The following is a 16,245-nucleotide window of genomic DNA, read 5'->3' as shown; positions in this document are numbered from 1 at the left end:
CTTCACATAGAAAACCCTAAAATGCCACCAGAAAATTACTAGAGGTAATCAATGAATATAGCAAAGTTGCAGGATATAAAATTAACACAGAGAAATCCCTTACATTCCTATACACTAACAATAAAACAAAAACAAAAACAAAAAAACCAGAAAGAGAAATTAAGGAAACAGTCCCATTCACCATTGCAATGAAAATAAAAGTATACTTAGGAATAAATTTACCTAAAGAAACAAAAGACCTATATATGGAAAACAATAAAATACTGATGAAAGAAATCAAAGATGACACAAATAGATGGAGAAATGTAGCATGTTAGTGGATTGTAAGAATCAATATAGTGAAAATGAGTATACTACCCAAAGCAATCTATAGATTTGACATAATCCCTATCAAGCTACCAATGGTATTTTTCACAGAACTAGAACATATAATTTCATAATTTGTATGGAAACACAAAAAAACCTCGAATAGCCAAAGCAATCTGGAGAAAGAAGAATGGAACTGGAGGAATCAATTTGCCAGACTTCAGACTATACTACAAAGCTACAGTCATCAATGCAGTATGGTACTGGCACAAAGACAGAAATAGAGATCAAAGGAACAAAATAGAAAGCTCAGAGATAAATGTTCACACCTATGGACACCTTATCTTTGACAAAAGAGGCAAAAATAAACAATTGGGAAAGACAATCTCTTTAACAAGTAGTGCTGGGAAAATCAATCAACTACATGTAAAAGAATGAAACTAGAACACTTTGTAACACCATACACAAAAATAAACCCAAAATGGATAAAAGACCTAAATATAAGACCAGAAACTATACAACTCTTATAGGACAACATAGCCAGAGCATTCTCTGACATAAATCACAGCCAGATCCTCTATGACCTACCTCCCAGAGTAATGGAAATAAAAACAATAATAAAGAAATGGGACCTAATTAAACTTAAAAGCTTTTGCACAATGAAGGAAACTATAAGCAAGGTAAAAAGGCAGCCTTCATAATGCAAGAAAACAAAACAACTGACAAAGAATTAATCTCCAAAATATACAAGCATCTCATGCAACTCAATACTGGAAAAATGAACAGCCCAATCAAAAAGTGGGCCAAAGAACTAAACAGACAGTTCTCCAAATAACACATATAGATGGCTAATAAACACATTAAAAGATGCTCAACATCACTCTTTATTAGAGAAATGCAAATCAAAACCACAATGAGGCATCATCTCATGCCAGTTTGAATGGCCACCAACAAAAAGTCTACAAACAATAAATGCTGGGGAGGGTGTGGAGAAAAGATAACCCTCTTACACTGTTGGTGGGAATGCAAACTGGTACATCCACTATGGAGAACAGCATGGAGATTCCTTAGAAGACTGGAAATAGGACTGCCATGTGACCCAGCAATCCCACTGTTGGGCATACACGCCAAGGAAACCAGAAATGAAAGAGACACATTTATCCCAGTATTCATTGCAGTACTGTTTACAATAGCTAGGACATGGAAGTAATCTAGATGTCCATCAGCAGACCAATGGATAAGAAAGCTGTGGTACATATACATAATGGAATACTACTCAGCTATAAAAAAGAACACACTTGAGTCAGTTCTAATGAGGTAGATAAAATTGGAACTTATTATACAGAGTGAAGTAAGTCAGAAAGATAAACACCAATATAGTATATTAATGCATATATAGAGAATTCAGAAAGATGGTAACAGTGATACTATATGTAAGGCAGCAAAAGAGACATAGATGTAAAGAACAGACTTTTAGACTATGTGGGAGAAGGCAAAGGTGTGATGATTTGAGAGAATAGCCTTGAAACATGTATATTACCATATGTAAAAGAGATGACCAGTGCAAGTTTGATGTTTGAAGCAGGGCATTCAAAGCTGGTGCTCTGGGACAACCCAGAGGGATGAGGTGGGGAGGGAGGTGGGAGGGGGCTCAGGATGGGGGGGGCATATGTGCACCCGTGGGTGATCCATGTTGATGTTTGGAAAAACCACCACAATATTGTGAACAAATTATCCTCCAATTAAAATAAATAATTTTTTTAAAGGTAATTCAATTGCACTCCAAACTTCCACAACTTCTTATCAATTTTGAGTGAGTGACCTGCTACTTATACTTCTACTTGACTATTAACTTAACCAAGTTTCTTTTTTTAATTTCAATTATCATTCTAAGCTGACTCCCAATATCTATATACCCAGCTTTGACCTATCTCCTGAATTTCAGTTCTATAACTTCAACTGTCTGATTAACTTCTTTCCAAAATATCTCATCTGCAGGAAAAGCTGGTACATTCAACTCAACACATCCCTAACAGAAAGCATCTTGTTTTCTAATTTGTTTCTTTTCCTTTATTGCTTATCCTAATGAATGGTGCCCATATCTTTCCATTTGTGCTATCCAGGATCCTGGAAATCCCTCTTATTCATCTTTTGTACAAAACATTCAGTTACTTCAAGGGCCATCTATCATATCACTCTAAGTATCCCTGAAGCTCTGATTGTCTCCTCCTGTCTCTGCTGCTGGTACTGTTTTTCTGACTTTTATCTTCTTTTACCTGTGTTATTGCAACAACTCTATCTTTCTTTCTTGTTTCCTGTGTTTCATTCCCTTGGTCCATCTTTGATATGAGCTATCAAATTATCTTTCAAAGCAAGTTTCTAATTATTTTACTTTCTTGTTTGAAATACTTCAATATCTCCTACTACCTTCAAAAAGAAAAATGTCCAGTCATTTTGCTATATCATGCAAAGCTCTTTCTGCTCTGATCCATCCAGAACTGGTTTCATTTCTCATTGCCAATCCATATATGTGATATACTAACAGGTGTGCTGGGTGTAGAGTGAACAAGCACAAGAGTATTAGACAGTGAGGTCACACAGAAAGAAACACATAGATCATTTCAAACTTCTAGTCCATGGGGAGGGTTTTAAATTGTGCTCTAAGTGAAACGAGGCCAAGTTTGCCTGTTACCCCAGGTGTTTCTTGACTTCCTACTTTTGCATTCCAGTCCCCTATAATGAAAAGGACATCTTTTTTGGGTGTTAGTTCTAAAAGGTCTTGTAGGTCTTCATAGAACCATTCAACTTCAGCTTCTTCAGCATTACTGGTTGGGGCATAGGCTTGGATTACTGTGATATTGAATGGTTTGCCTTGGAAACAAACAGAGATCATTCTGTCATTTTTGAGATTGCATCCAAGTACTGCATTTCGGACTCTTTTGTTGACCATGATGGCTACTTCATTTCTTCTAAGGGATTCCTGCCCGCAGTAGTAGATACAATGGTCATCTGAGTTAAATTCACCCATTCTAGTCCATTTTAGTTCGCTGATTCCTATATACAGGTCAGGAAGCAACAGTTAGAACTGGACATGGAACAGCAGACTGGTTCCAAATAGGAAAAGGAGTACGTCAAGGCTGTATATTGTCACCCTGCTTATTTAACTTATATGCAGAGTACATCATGAGAAACTCTGGCCTGGAAGAAGCACAAGCTGGAATCAAGATTGCCGGGAGAAATATCAATAACCTCAGATATGCAGATGACACCACCCTTATCGCAGAAAGTGAAGAGGAACTAAAGAGCCTCTTGATGAAAGTGAAAGAAGAGAGTGAAAAAAATTGGCTTAAAGCTCAACATTCAGAAAACGAAGATCATGGCATCTGGTCCCATCACTTCATGGGAAATAGATGGGGAAACAGTGGAAACTGTGTCAGACTTTATTTTTTTGGGCTCCAAAATCACTGCAGATGGTGATTGCAGCCATGAAATTAAAAGACGCTTACTCCTTGGAAGGAAAGTTATGACCAACCTAGATAGCATATTGAAAAGCAGAGACATTAGTTTGCCAACAAAGGTCCGTCTAGTCAAGGCTATGGTTTTTCCTGTGGTCATGTATGGATGTGAGTGTTGGACTGTGAAGAAGGCTGAGCACCGAAGAATTGATGCTTTTGAACTGTGGTGTTGGAGAAGACTCTTGAGAGTCCCTTGGACTGCAAGGAGATCCAATCAGTCCATTCTAAAGGAGATCAGTCCTGGGTGTTCTTTGGAAGGAATGATGCTAAAGCTGAAACTCCAGTACTTTGGCCACCTCATGAAAAGAGTTGACTCATTGGAAAAGACTCTGATGCTGGGAGGGATTGGAGGCAGGAGGAGAAGGGGACGACAGAGGATGAGATGGCTGGATGGCATCACCGACTCAATGGACGTGAGTTTGAGTGAACTCCGGGAGTTGGTGATGGACAGGGAGGCCTGGCATGCTGAGATTCATGGGGTCGCAAAGAGTCGGACACGACTGAGCGACTGAACTGAACTGAAGTGAAACAAGAAGCCAGTGCAGCATTTTGACAATAAAGTCATCATTCTAATTGATGTATTGGTAATATATTAAAGACAATCAGGGAAACTTGTAGTAATAGAATCAGGAAGACCTGTACCAATTCAGTTGAGAGATGATGGTGCCTCATCCATGGTGATGGCATGGGATATGATGACAGATGGCTGGATTCCTTCTGTATGTAAAAGGTAGAGCCAACATGATTTCATGAAGGACTGGATGTGGGGTAGGTTAAGAATAATGGTAATCAAGGGCCATTCCAGAGATGTTAGCCTGAGCGAAAGTTGGTAGACAGAGTCATTATCACTGGGATGAGGAAGGAGAAGTGATTCAATTTCAGTGTGTGAAGCTTGAAGTATATGTTCAAAATTTGTGCAGAAATGGTAGTGTTGTGTGCTGCTTGTCCTTCAGGACTCAGCTGAATTAGCAACTCCTTTCAGAAACTATAAGCTCAAATGGGTTATTTTTCTCTCTGAAATGCATTTATTTTTTATATAAAATGGATTCACAAATTTAAAGTTTTGAATAAATTAATAGATACATGAAAAGAAAACTTTTAATGTGAGGACTAAGTGAGAAAAAGCCAACACAATGTCTACTAGGAGCTGCTCTGCCCATTGTCCTGGAGTGGCTCACATCCAAAGGCTCCCTCAAGTGAGCATATAAACACTAGTCTATTTCAGATCAGTGTGGGATGATTCTTATGGGCCATTTTAACTAAAAATCTAATAAGATTGGTCAAGGTTGTCATTAAACTGGCATTTCAGCTTGACTTCCCTCTCTGCCCATTCTGGTTTCCTTCCTCTCCCTTTCACAGCTGTTGATGCCAAGAGTAATCCTGAACAAAAACTGGCTTCCTGGAGAAACAAACCTGCAAAATTGGTGCCAGTGGTGGTGTGAGATAGCAGTTGATAAGGTAGCATGTTGGACTTAGATCCCTAGCTGCCTGTCAGGCAATGAGTACTTCTCAGTAGTAAGCAGAACATAGAGAACCCCTGGTACACTGTGATGGACCAGCTGCTAAACTTCTACTCATGGTGGATTGGGGTTGTATGCTGGTAGTAAAGAATGAGTTAGCTCTTGCAGGGTGTTGGCCCTTTGAGTAAACTGGGGGATATAATATCCACAAGAACAACAGAAGACAGTAGTTTCCTTTCTCTTTCTAAACAAGTATAGCAGAGGCTGAGAGTGATTAATAGGTAATTAAAAGTCTGTTGAAAGCCGGAGGGTATCCTTGGCAGCATAGGAAAATGTCTTCATCCTCTGTAGTAAAACAGCAGAGCTAAGCAACATATAAGGGGACAAGGATTTATTCAACTGGTTTACTTAAATCATTCAAATGGAGTAAAGATAGTCTTTCAACGGTGCTGGAACAACTGGACATCTACATGCAAAAGCAAACAAACAACAACAACAAAACCCTCACACCCTTCATAAAACTTGACTAAAAATGAACCACAGACCTAAATATAAAGTGGAAAATGGTAAAACTCCTAGAAGAGAAAACCTAGATGACCTTGGGTATGATGATGATCTTTTATTTTATTTTATTTTTTGATATGACACTAAATACCTGATCCTTGAAAGAAATATTTGATAAGCTGGACTTCATTAAAATTGAAATTTTCTGTCCTGCAAAAGACAATGTCAAGAGAATGAGAAGCTAAGAAACAGATTGAAAAAAATATTTTGCAAAAGATACATGTGATAAAGGACTGTTGTCCAAAATATACCAAGAAAATTCTTGAAACTCAACAATAAGAAAACAAACAACCTGATTAAAAAATGGACTAAGGATCTTAACAGCTATCTCATTGAAGAAGATATACAGAGGTCAAATAAGGATATGAAAAAATGATCCATATCATATACACTAAGAAATAGAAAATTAAAACAAAGAGACAGTATTACATATCTATTAGAATGGTCTGTAGCATAAATCACTGTGAATACTAAATGCTGATAAGGATGTGGAACAACATGAACTCATTTATTGGTTGGTGCAAAATGATGGGGACAGTAAAAAGATCAGTGTTTGCCAGAGTCCAGGGATCAGGAGGATAAATAAGCAGAGCACAGAGGACCTTTAAGACAGTGAATTTATTCTGTACAATACTATAATGATGGATACATGTCATTGTGATGGATACATATCATTGTACACTTGTCGAGACCCAGAGTGTACAATGCCAAGAGTGAACTCTAATGTAAGCTATGGACTTAGGGTAGTAATGTGTCAGTATGGCTTCATTGGTTGTAACAAATGCATCCTCTGGTGGGAATGCTAATGGGGAAGAAATATGAATGTGTTGGGGTAAGGGGAATAGGGACAATCTCTACCTTCCTCTTACTAATTTTGCTGTGAAATTAAAGCTGCTCTAAAAATAAATTCTTTTAAAAACTACAAGGCAAATCTGTTATGCAAAGGTCAGAACTCTCATTGGAAAAGAAAACTCAGATAGGGACATCTAGGTTGAGGAAATTCTTGGTTTCTTGCATTTCCCTGAACCATCTGAGCCTGCAGAAGTGACACATCCCTACTTATTTAAAAAGCAGCACATTCCCCTTCCTTGAAAGCGATTCAAAGACCTCGCTTCCAAAAGATGACAACAGTCCCCAGGGTGTTTCTTCACTCCTCTCCTTGACCCTAGACCCGTAGCTAGGACTAAGCTGCATCATAGCACAGCTTTACATGAGCTGAACCTAGTAAGACACACAAAAGACTATTTCCTAAAAAACCTTCAAGCATGGAATAATAGCAAGAGTTGGAGTAGAGTGTGTAAAATTGAATTCTGAATATTCTTAATCAAGGAGGCTGTTCACCTTAGCTCCAGAGCTCTTTGTAAGCGAGCTTTGTACCTGCATCTCACCTGGATTCCTCTCTCTTCCCTATTCTCTATTATTCTTCCACAAGTGTTGATTCCAAGGACATTGCTAATAAACACCCTGTGTACTAATCTCTACCTCTGAGCCACTTCCTTAGAAAACACAACCTGTTACACACACAATTGGAAATCTCCAAACAATTCATTCAAGTATAGATTGTACACTGAAGGGATAGGTATCATTGTTCAAATGAGAAAAGACCTCATGAGATCTGTCTGAAAATAGAGCTGATAGCCTCAAAAGAAGAGGGAGTCCTATCACTTGAATGATTCATGCAGAGATGAGATAATCATGTGGAGGGAATGTGACACAAGGATTTATATTTAGAAAACTAAATTAAAAAAAAAATAGAGCTCCTTAGTAGCAGAAATAGCTTTCCAACTCTATAAAAAGGAGCTGCTCAAGTTGAAGCAGGTCAAAGGCTTTGAAACTTCACTTACTTGGCCTTATTTTTCCTTCTTGTGTCTCCTTTGGGTAAGTCTTAGGGAACCCTAGGGTTCCAGAGAGCACACTTCAAAAATTTCTGGAGTGCTTCCTTTCAGCCCAATGATTTTGTGGATTTATGGGAAGCAAGTCAGCCAAAGGATTTGAAACAAAAAGATATTACTGCAGTGTATTTGCTAAGCCCTAAGCGTTATAATTCTTTTAATTAGTAATTCATATATTCAGCATATGAACTATAATATAATCACATGTTTAAATATGCAATCATTTCTCAACTCGATTGTAATAACTTGTGTATAATAAAAAGAGGTCTTCCTTCATTGCTATGTTGAGTAAATGTTAAATTAATCATGGACCCATGCCAAATGTGTGTGTGTGTGTGTTTTTTAATAAAAAGGCAAATAAATTGCTTTTCCAAGGCTGAATCATGCTGCCTGTCTTCCAAGAGCATTTTGTAATTACTTCTTTGATTACCCGAGTGATAATATCAACATGGATTCTTAACCTTTATACCAAGTCTTTGTGTGCAAATACATTGGAAAAAAATGGCCAGTGATTTCATACTCCATGCAAGGGGGCAACCCTAAGCACTGCCCCATTTCTGTAACAGACTGAATGGAGCCTCTGATGAAAAGATGAGATAACAAAGGGAGAAAAATTGGGTTAGGAAATTTTCCTTGGCAGGAAAATTACTTTGCTTTGAATCCTAATGGCACAATATCTTGAAAAAGCCAAGATTTAACATATAGGTTGTTTCAAATGTGAAGAGATTCAAAAGTAATACAAAATTCACTGCATCATGTAGCTATAAGGGGATGAAGTATAACCATGTGCAAGAAAACTCATTAATATCACACTGATTTGGAGACTTCACAAGTTTTCAAACATTTCAGAAGGAAGTTCTTTAAAATCTTATAGAAACAGTTGTGGGTTTGGAGAAAGGAAGGAACTTTCATGTAATTGAATCCACCTAACTTATGTATGGATGTGAGAGTTGGACTGTGAAGAAGGCTGAGTGCTGAAGAATTGATGCTTTTGAACTGTGGTGTTGGAGAAGACTCTTGAGAGTCCCTTGGACTGCAAGGAGATCCAACCAGTCCATTCTAAAGGAGATCAGTCCTGGGTGTTCTTTGGAAGGAATGATGCTAAGCTGAAACGCCACTTTGGCCACCTCATGCGAAGAGTTGACTCACTGGAAAAGACCCTGATGCTGCGAGGGATTGGGGGCAGGAGGAGAAGGGGACGACAGAGGATGAGATGGCTGGATGGCATCGCCGACTCATTGGACATGAGTTTGAGTGAACTCCGGGAGTTGGTGATGGACAGTGAGGCCTGGCGTGCTGCGGTTCATGGAGTCGCAAAGAGTTGGACACGACTGAGCGACTGAACTGAACTTTTAAAAAACAATTTAACAGATGAGGAAACAGTTTCATGGAGAAACTAAGTGACTTATCCATAGTCTTATAAGGAGAGTAGCAGGATCCTACCTTGTCATTAAAACAAACAAACAAACAAACAAAATATATATATATATATATATATATATATATATATATATGTATTATGTATGTATAGTATAACCTATGCATTATATTGCAACTTTGGGTAAAATTAGTTACAACATAGTATTTTGGAATCAAAGACATTTTTACTTTGTCTTTTGTTTCAAAATCCTTTTTCAGTTCTCCTTTCTCTGGAAGACTTTCAAGTTTTTTACAATTTGATTCATTCAAGAAGGGTGTTCAGGATGAGGGAAGAATGAGTTGATTTCCCTGGGATGAGAAACTTGCCTTTTAGAATGAAAAGTCAGAAATCAGTAATTTCAATACTGTGGTTTGAGAACTGAATATTAATGAGGGAGAAAGCATTTTTGTTTGCCTTGTATTTTAGAAGAAGTAGTGCAGAAGGAGGTGCTAGAGACTGGGGATGAATCAGGAGTCTCTTTCCACGCAGTGGATGGAAGGAGTGGGGTGTGGAGTTCTTTACATCTATGAGCATCAATATCGATTTGGAGTCTGTTCATCTGTCCTCGCACTGCCTGTGTCATCCCCCTTTCCCAGTCGTCTACAGTCACTTGCGATTTTGGGTAAAAATTGATTCAAATATATTATGCTGAAATCAAAGGCATTTTTACTTTGTCTTCTCTTTCAAAATTCTTCTCCGGTTCTTTCTCTGGAGACTTTCAAATTTTTCTCAATTTGATTCATTCAAGAAGGGCACTCAGGATGAGAAAAGAATGAACTAATGACCCTGGGATGAGGAATTCGAGTTAACACTCACTGGTTTCTTGGGGAGACACAGTATATACTTGTCATCTTGTTACAGGGTTCTTCCTTCTGGAGACCTAGTCATTTCTTCAGTCAATGAGTTCTAGGTCTAGAAACTTGCCAAGGAAACTTTTGAGCAAAGAATCATCATAGCTTCTCTTTTTAAAAGTGAAGTCATTTGGGGATCAAATAATAAATGAAGTCTTGTCCAAAATATGATTTAGGTAGGTGGTGGGTCCATTGATTTTGGACCCACCTTGTGGTCATTTTCCCTAGCCCTCTAATGGATAATGAGATTGACACTCTCCCAAGTTTCCACAACCCACACATTAGGGCCTCAGTCTGTGAAATAAGAACTATTATAGTGGAGAAGTTCACTTAAAAGACTCTGAAAAGGCCCCCGATCCAACCAGAGTATCAAATCAAACCAAAGTATTTTTTTGGCAAGGAAGGGCTATGTTAGACCATAGAGATCAGTGCTGTTCTTACAGATCTCCAAGAAGAGAAGGCTCTTTGGAGCAGCAATTCAGTTGGGTTACACCATGTTGATTTTGGTTATATCTACCTCTTATATCTTGGTGGAGATAGCCAAAGGGCAGAAACTGCAAGCTAGGTTCTTGCAGGCCTTTCATTCACCAGAGCAATTTGCGTGTGATATTCTTTGGTTCGGGAGAAATATCAATAACCTCATATGTGTGGATGGCACCACCCTTATGGCAGAAAGTGAAGAAGAACTAAAGAGTCTTTTGATGAAAATGAAAGAGGAGAGTGAAACAGTTGGCTTAAAACTCAACATTCAGAAAACTAAGATCATGGCATCTGGCCCCATCACTTCATGGCAAATAGATGGGGAAACAGTGACAGACTATTTTTTTGGGCTCCAAAATCACTGCAGATGGTGACTACAGCTGTGAAATTAAAAGACACTTGCTCCTTGGAAGAAAAGTTATGACCAACTTAGACAGCATATTAAAAAGCAAAGACATTACTTCGCCAACAAAGTTCTGCCTAGTCAAAGCTAGATGGTTTTTCCAGTAGTCATGTATGGAGGTGAGAGATGGACTATAAAGAAAACTGAGCACCAAAGAATTGATGCTTTTGAATTGTGGTGTTGGAGAAGACTCTTGAGAGTCCCTTGGACAGCAAGGAGATCCAAGCAGTCCATCCTAAAGGAAATCAGTCCTGAATATTCATTGGAAGGATTTATGCTGAAGCTGAAGCTCCAATACTTTGGCCACCTGATGGGAAGAACTGACTCATTGGAAAAGACCCTGATGCTGGGAAAGATTGAAGGCGGGAGGAGAAGGGAATGACAGAGGATGAGATGGTTGGATGACATCACCGATTCAATGGACATGAGTTTGAGTAAACTCCGGGAGTTGGTGGTCAGGAAGGCCTCGCATGTTGCAGTCCATGGGGTTGCAAAGAGTCGGACACAACTGAGTGACTGAACTGAACTGAACTGATTCTTTGGTTACATATTTGCTGTGGTTGTAATATATGTGGTCCTTTCCCCAACAATTAAGTTAGCATTGATACTCTTGTGTGTGAATATATATATATATATATATATATTCCTTATGCCTTAGAACTAATTTCTCAACTTTTAATAGGAACTTCATGAAATATGATGAATTGAAACACTTCATTAAAGGGGAGGTAAAGGGATAAACATATTTCATTCATAAGGAGGCCCAAATGCTTTTTTAGAATTAAGGACAATTTTCTGCACATTTTAATTTAATGAACTATTCCAAATGTTGGCATGTGGACAGCTGCCCTTCAGTTAGGTGTGCTTACATGTGCTTTTTAAATTGAACTGGAATTTACAGACAGCTAGAAAGAAATTGGGTTTTCCATTTATTTATAGGTTTTCTAATTTGTCATTTCAAATTGTCTATAGTTGTTTATCCCAATTCTATTGAGCACTTCTGTTGGAATTTACCACTGCATAGGACAGACTATTGCATTGGGCAAATATAATTGTTACAACGGTTTCCTTATGTTGAACCAAAATCTCCATCTTCTGCCATGTTTAATGCTTGTTCAAACCTCTTCCCTCTTACATATAACCTTGTGACTAATATTTGAAGGCTGTCCACTTCTTCCTTTGAATCATCTGTTTTCAAGGTCTCTCATTTTTTCATTATTGCCTTTGTCAATACTTTTGTCTTCAAATTAGCCAGTTTTTATTTTTAATGCCCAAATATTTCTGGCTTTAATCATAAATCACCTTCTTTAATTTTTAATCAACTTTGAGATATATTTTATATTTTACATTAAATAAAAGATTCTCATTTAAATGTACTTTACAGAGATTTTTGACAAGTATACAACCACAATCAAAGTACAGAATATTCCTATCATCCTGAGAAGTTCCCTTAGGGCCTGTTTGCAATCAACCCCAAACTCTAGCCAAGGTAATGACTGATCTGATTTTTGTTCCTATAGGTGAGTTTACCCTATGCTTGAACTGCATATAAAAGGAATTAATCATTCATTGTATATTCTTGTGCTTCGCTTCATTTGTTCAACATCCTTCTCAGATTCATCTATACTGTCACATGTATCGTAGTTTTCTCCTATTTATTTCTGAATAGTATTTCATTGAATTGTAACACAATTTGCAAAACAATTCACACATTAATGGATATTTGCAGATATATGGTGGTTTCTACTTTGAGGCCATTATGAATAAAGCTGTAATGAGCATTTATGTACAAGTTTTTGTGTGAACATATATTTCTATTTCTCTTATTTACAAAACTAGGAATGAAATTGCAGGGTCATCTGATTTTTGAAATAGAGAAACTAGGGGCCAGTGAATTATACATTTACTAACTATAAAACAACCTTTCTGTTTCCTAGAGATGTCTAAAACTATGTGATAGGACTGCCTTAAAAGACACTTACTCCTTGGAAGGAAAGTTATGACCAACCTAGATAGCATATTCAAAAGCAGAGACATTACTTTGCCAACAAAGGTCCGTCTAGTCAAGGCTATGGTTTTTCCAGTGGTCATGTATGGATGTGAGAGTTGGACTGTGAAGAAGGCTGAGCGCCGAAGAATTGATGCTTTTGAACTGTGGTGTTGGAGAAGACTCTTGAGAGTCCCTTGGACTGCAAGGAGATCCAACCAGTCCATTCTGAAGGAGATTAGCCCTGGGATTTCTTTGGAAGGAATGATGCTAAAGCTGAAACTCCAGTACTTTGGCCACCTCATGCGAAGAGTTGACTCATTGGAAAAGACTCTGATGCTGGGAGGGATTGGGTGCAAGAGGAGAAGGGGACGACAGAGGATGAGATGGCTGGATGGCATCACTGACTCGATGGACATGAGTCTCAGTGAACTCTGGGAGATGGTGATGGACAGGGAGGCCTGGCGTGCTGCAGTTCATGGGGTTGCAAAGAGTCGGACATGATTGAGCGACTGATCTGATCTGATCTGATGTATACTATATTTAATACAAACACACACTTTTGGAATCACCCCACATGAATTTTGGGGCTTCCCAGTAGGCGCTAGGGGTAAAGAACCCACCTGCTAATGCAGGAGATGTAAGAGATGCTTCCTTGGGTCAGGAAGATCCCCTGGAGGAGGGTGTGGCAACCCACTCCAGTATTCTTGCCTGGAAAATCCAATGGGCAGAGGAGCTACAGTCCAAAGGGTTGCAAAGAATCTGACATGACCGAAGCAACTTAGCACACACACATGAAGTTGAGACTGAACTCTGCCACTGATTAGGTGTGATATTTGGCAAGTTACTTAATTTCTCTAAGCCTAGGTTTTTCTTTTCTTCAAAACAGAGAGAACAGAAATACCTGCTTCATACTTTGTTGGGAACACCTATCTAGTGATACTTGAAAAATAAAGAAAAAAAATTATCCCAATGCTTATATAGAATAAATGCTAAACAGAAGAATATACACAGTAGAGTCAGTCTTAGAGTAGCTTACAAAATGAGTTGTCTATAGGACAGCGTTGAGAAAGATAGAGGCCAGGCTCAAAGCAAAAGAATGCCACAAAACATTATTATTTTTTATTCTTCTTCTTCTTTAAGGGCAGAGAGGGTATAGGGAGATTTATGCAATGAAAAAAAGTATTTACATATGAAGCAATGTTTTCCTTCCCCTCATGAAACATCACCCTCACCTTACTAGAAGATTCATATTTGAGTCCAAATAAAACATCTCACATTATAGAGCACTTTCTCAATTACTGTAGCTTGAATAAAGTACTGCACATTAGCCGGAAAGGACCTCAATCAATACTAGTTTGGCTTGCTTAAAGAGGTCACTGGCAGAATCAGTTAAAAATTAGCAAAAAAGGCAAGGGAATTTAACACAATTTAACAATTATTTCTGAGCTCTTGTGAGCTCTTTCCTCACAATTACAAGCTTAGATGTTATTGTAAACAGACCTCTTAAAGAAGACTTTTAAAAAGAAATAGAGGAGGAACCAAGATGGCGGAGGAGTAGGACGGGGAGAACACTTTCTCTCCCACAAATTCATCAAAAGAGCATTTAAACGTCGAGTAAATTCCACAAAACAACTTCTGAATGCCGGCAGAGGACATCAGGCACCCAGAAAAGCAACCCAACTCTTTGAAAGGAGGTAGGAAAAAATATAAAAGACAAAAAAAGAGACAAAAGAGGGAGGGACGGAGTTCCGTCCCGGGAAGGGAGTCTTAAAAAGAGAGAAGTTTCCAAACACCAGGAAACCTTCTCACTGCCGAATCTGTGCCGAACTTTGGAAGCACAGAGGGCAACATAAAAGGGAGGAAAAAAAAAAAATAAACAATTAAAAATCGCAGATTGTGAGCCCTATGGTAACTCCCCCAGCGGAGAAGCAGCGCAGACGCCTGCACACGGCATTAGCAAGCGGGGGCTGGGCAGGGAAGTGCGGCACGGGCTGTGTCCCTTAGAGTAAGAATCGGGCCGAATGTTCTGAGCGCTATCTGAGCGAAATAATTTGGGCTAGCAAACCAGACTGTGGGATATCTACCACACGAAAAGCCAGCCCTAACCTAAGACACCGCCAGGCCCGCGCACAGAACAAAGGACTGAACAGAGATAGCCGGATGCAGACCTTCCCCCTCTGGTGACAGGCAGCCAGAGCCGTAAGGGGGCAATCGCAGCCCCAGAGAGACACTATCTATAAAACTGTAAGCAGGCTTCTTTGCTAACTAAAACTTCTTGGGGGTCTGGACGGTCAACATCTGCCTGAGAAGGTGCGCCGGTTTTACACCCAGATAACCGAGTGGCGGGGAGGCGGTAAGTCGCAGCATTGGCGCCCGCCAAACACCTCATCACCTGAGCTGCTCGGACCTGGGAAGAGCACAAAACGCAGGCCCAACCGAGTCTGCACCTCTGAGGACTACCCGAGTGCCTGAACCTGAACGGCTTGGACCTGGGAGCTCAGCCCAGGGCCGGCCTCTGATTGTTCCCGGCGGAACAACCTAGAGCCCAAGCAGTGTGGGCAGGGAGGCTACACGCGCTGTGAGCGGGGGCAGACCCAGTGTGGCTGAGGCACTGCGAGCACACGCCAGTGTTATCTGTTTGCAGCATCCCTCCCTCCCTCCCCACAGCGCGGCTGAACAAGTGAGCCTAAATTAAAAAAAAAAAAAAAAAAAAAAAAATTAGTGTCCTCAACCATCCCCTTTGTGTCAGGGCGGGAACCAGATACTGAAGAGACCAGCAAACAGAAGAAGCTATAACAGAGGGAAACGCCTTGGAAGCTACAGGCCATAGATTAAAACCCTGTGGTTACTATGGATTACATAGGAAGGGGCCTATAGATCTTGAGAAATATAAGTTGGACTAAGGAACTAGCCAAAAATGAACTGAACCCACAATACTCACAACAAAACCAGAGAAAGACCTAGATATATTTTTACTATTTTTACGATCAATCTTTCTTTTTTTTTTAAATTTTTTTTTTAATTTTAAGTCCTCTATTGTCCTTTAATTTTCACTTTTATAACTATTACTTTGCAAAAAAAAAAAGACCCTATTTTTTTTTCTTCTTCAGCAAACTTCATATATATATTTTATAATTTTTTGACCGTGTTTTTTTTTTTTTCTTTTTCTTTTTCTTCTTTTCTTTAACATTGTATTTTTGAAATTCCAAACTCTACTCTAGATTTTTAATTTTAGCCTTTTGGTATATGTTATCAATTTTGTACCTATAGTTTTTTTCATAATTTCTGTGACTTTTTTTTCCCTCTGTTTCTCTCTTCTTCTTTTATATAACATCGTATATCTGCAATTCCAAACTCTACTGAA

The sequence above is a fragment of the Bubalus kerabau genome, chromosome 17 (genome assembly GCF_029407905.1).
Source record: "Bubalus kerabau isolate K-KA32 ecotype Philippines breed swamp buffalo chromosome 17, PCC_UOA_SB_1v2, whole genome shotgun sequence".
In the NCBI taxonomy this organism is placed as follows: Eukaryota; Metazoa; Chordata; class Mammalia; order Artiodactyla; family Bovidae; genus Bubalus; species Bubalus kerabau.
Note: the sequence above shows the minus strand (reverse complement) of the source record.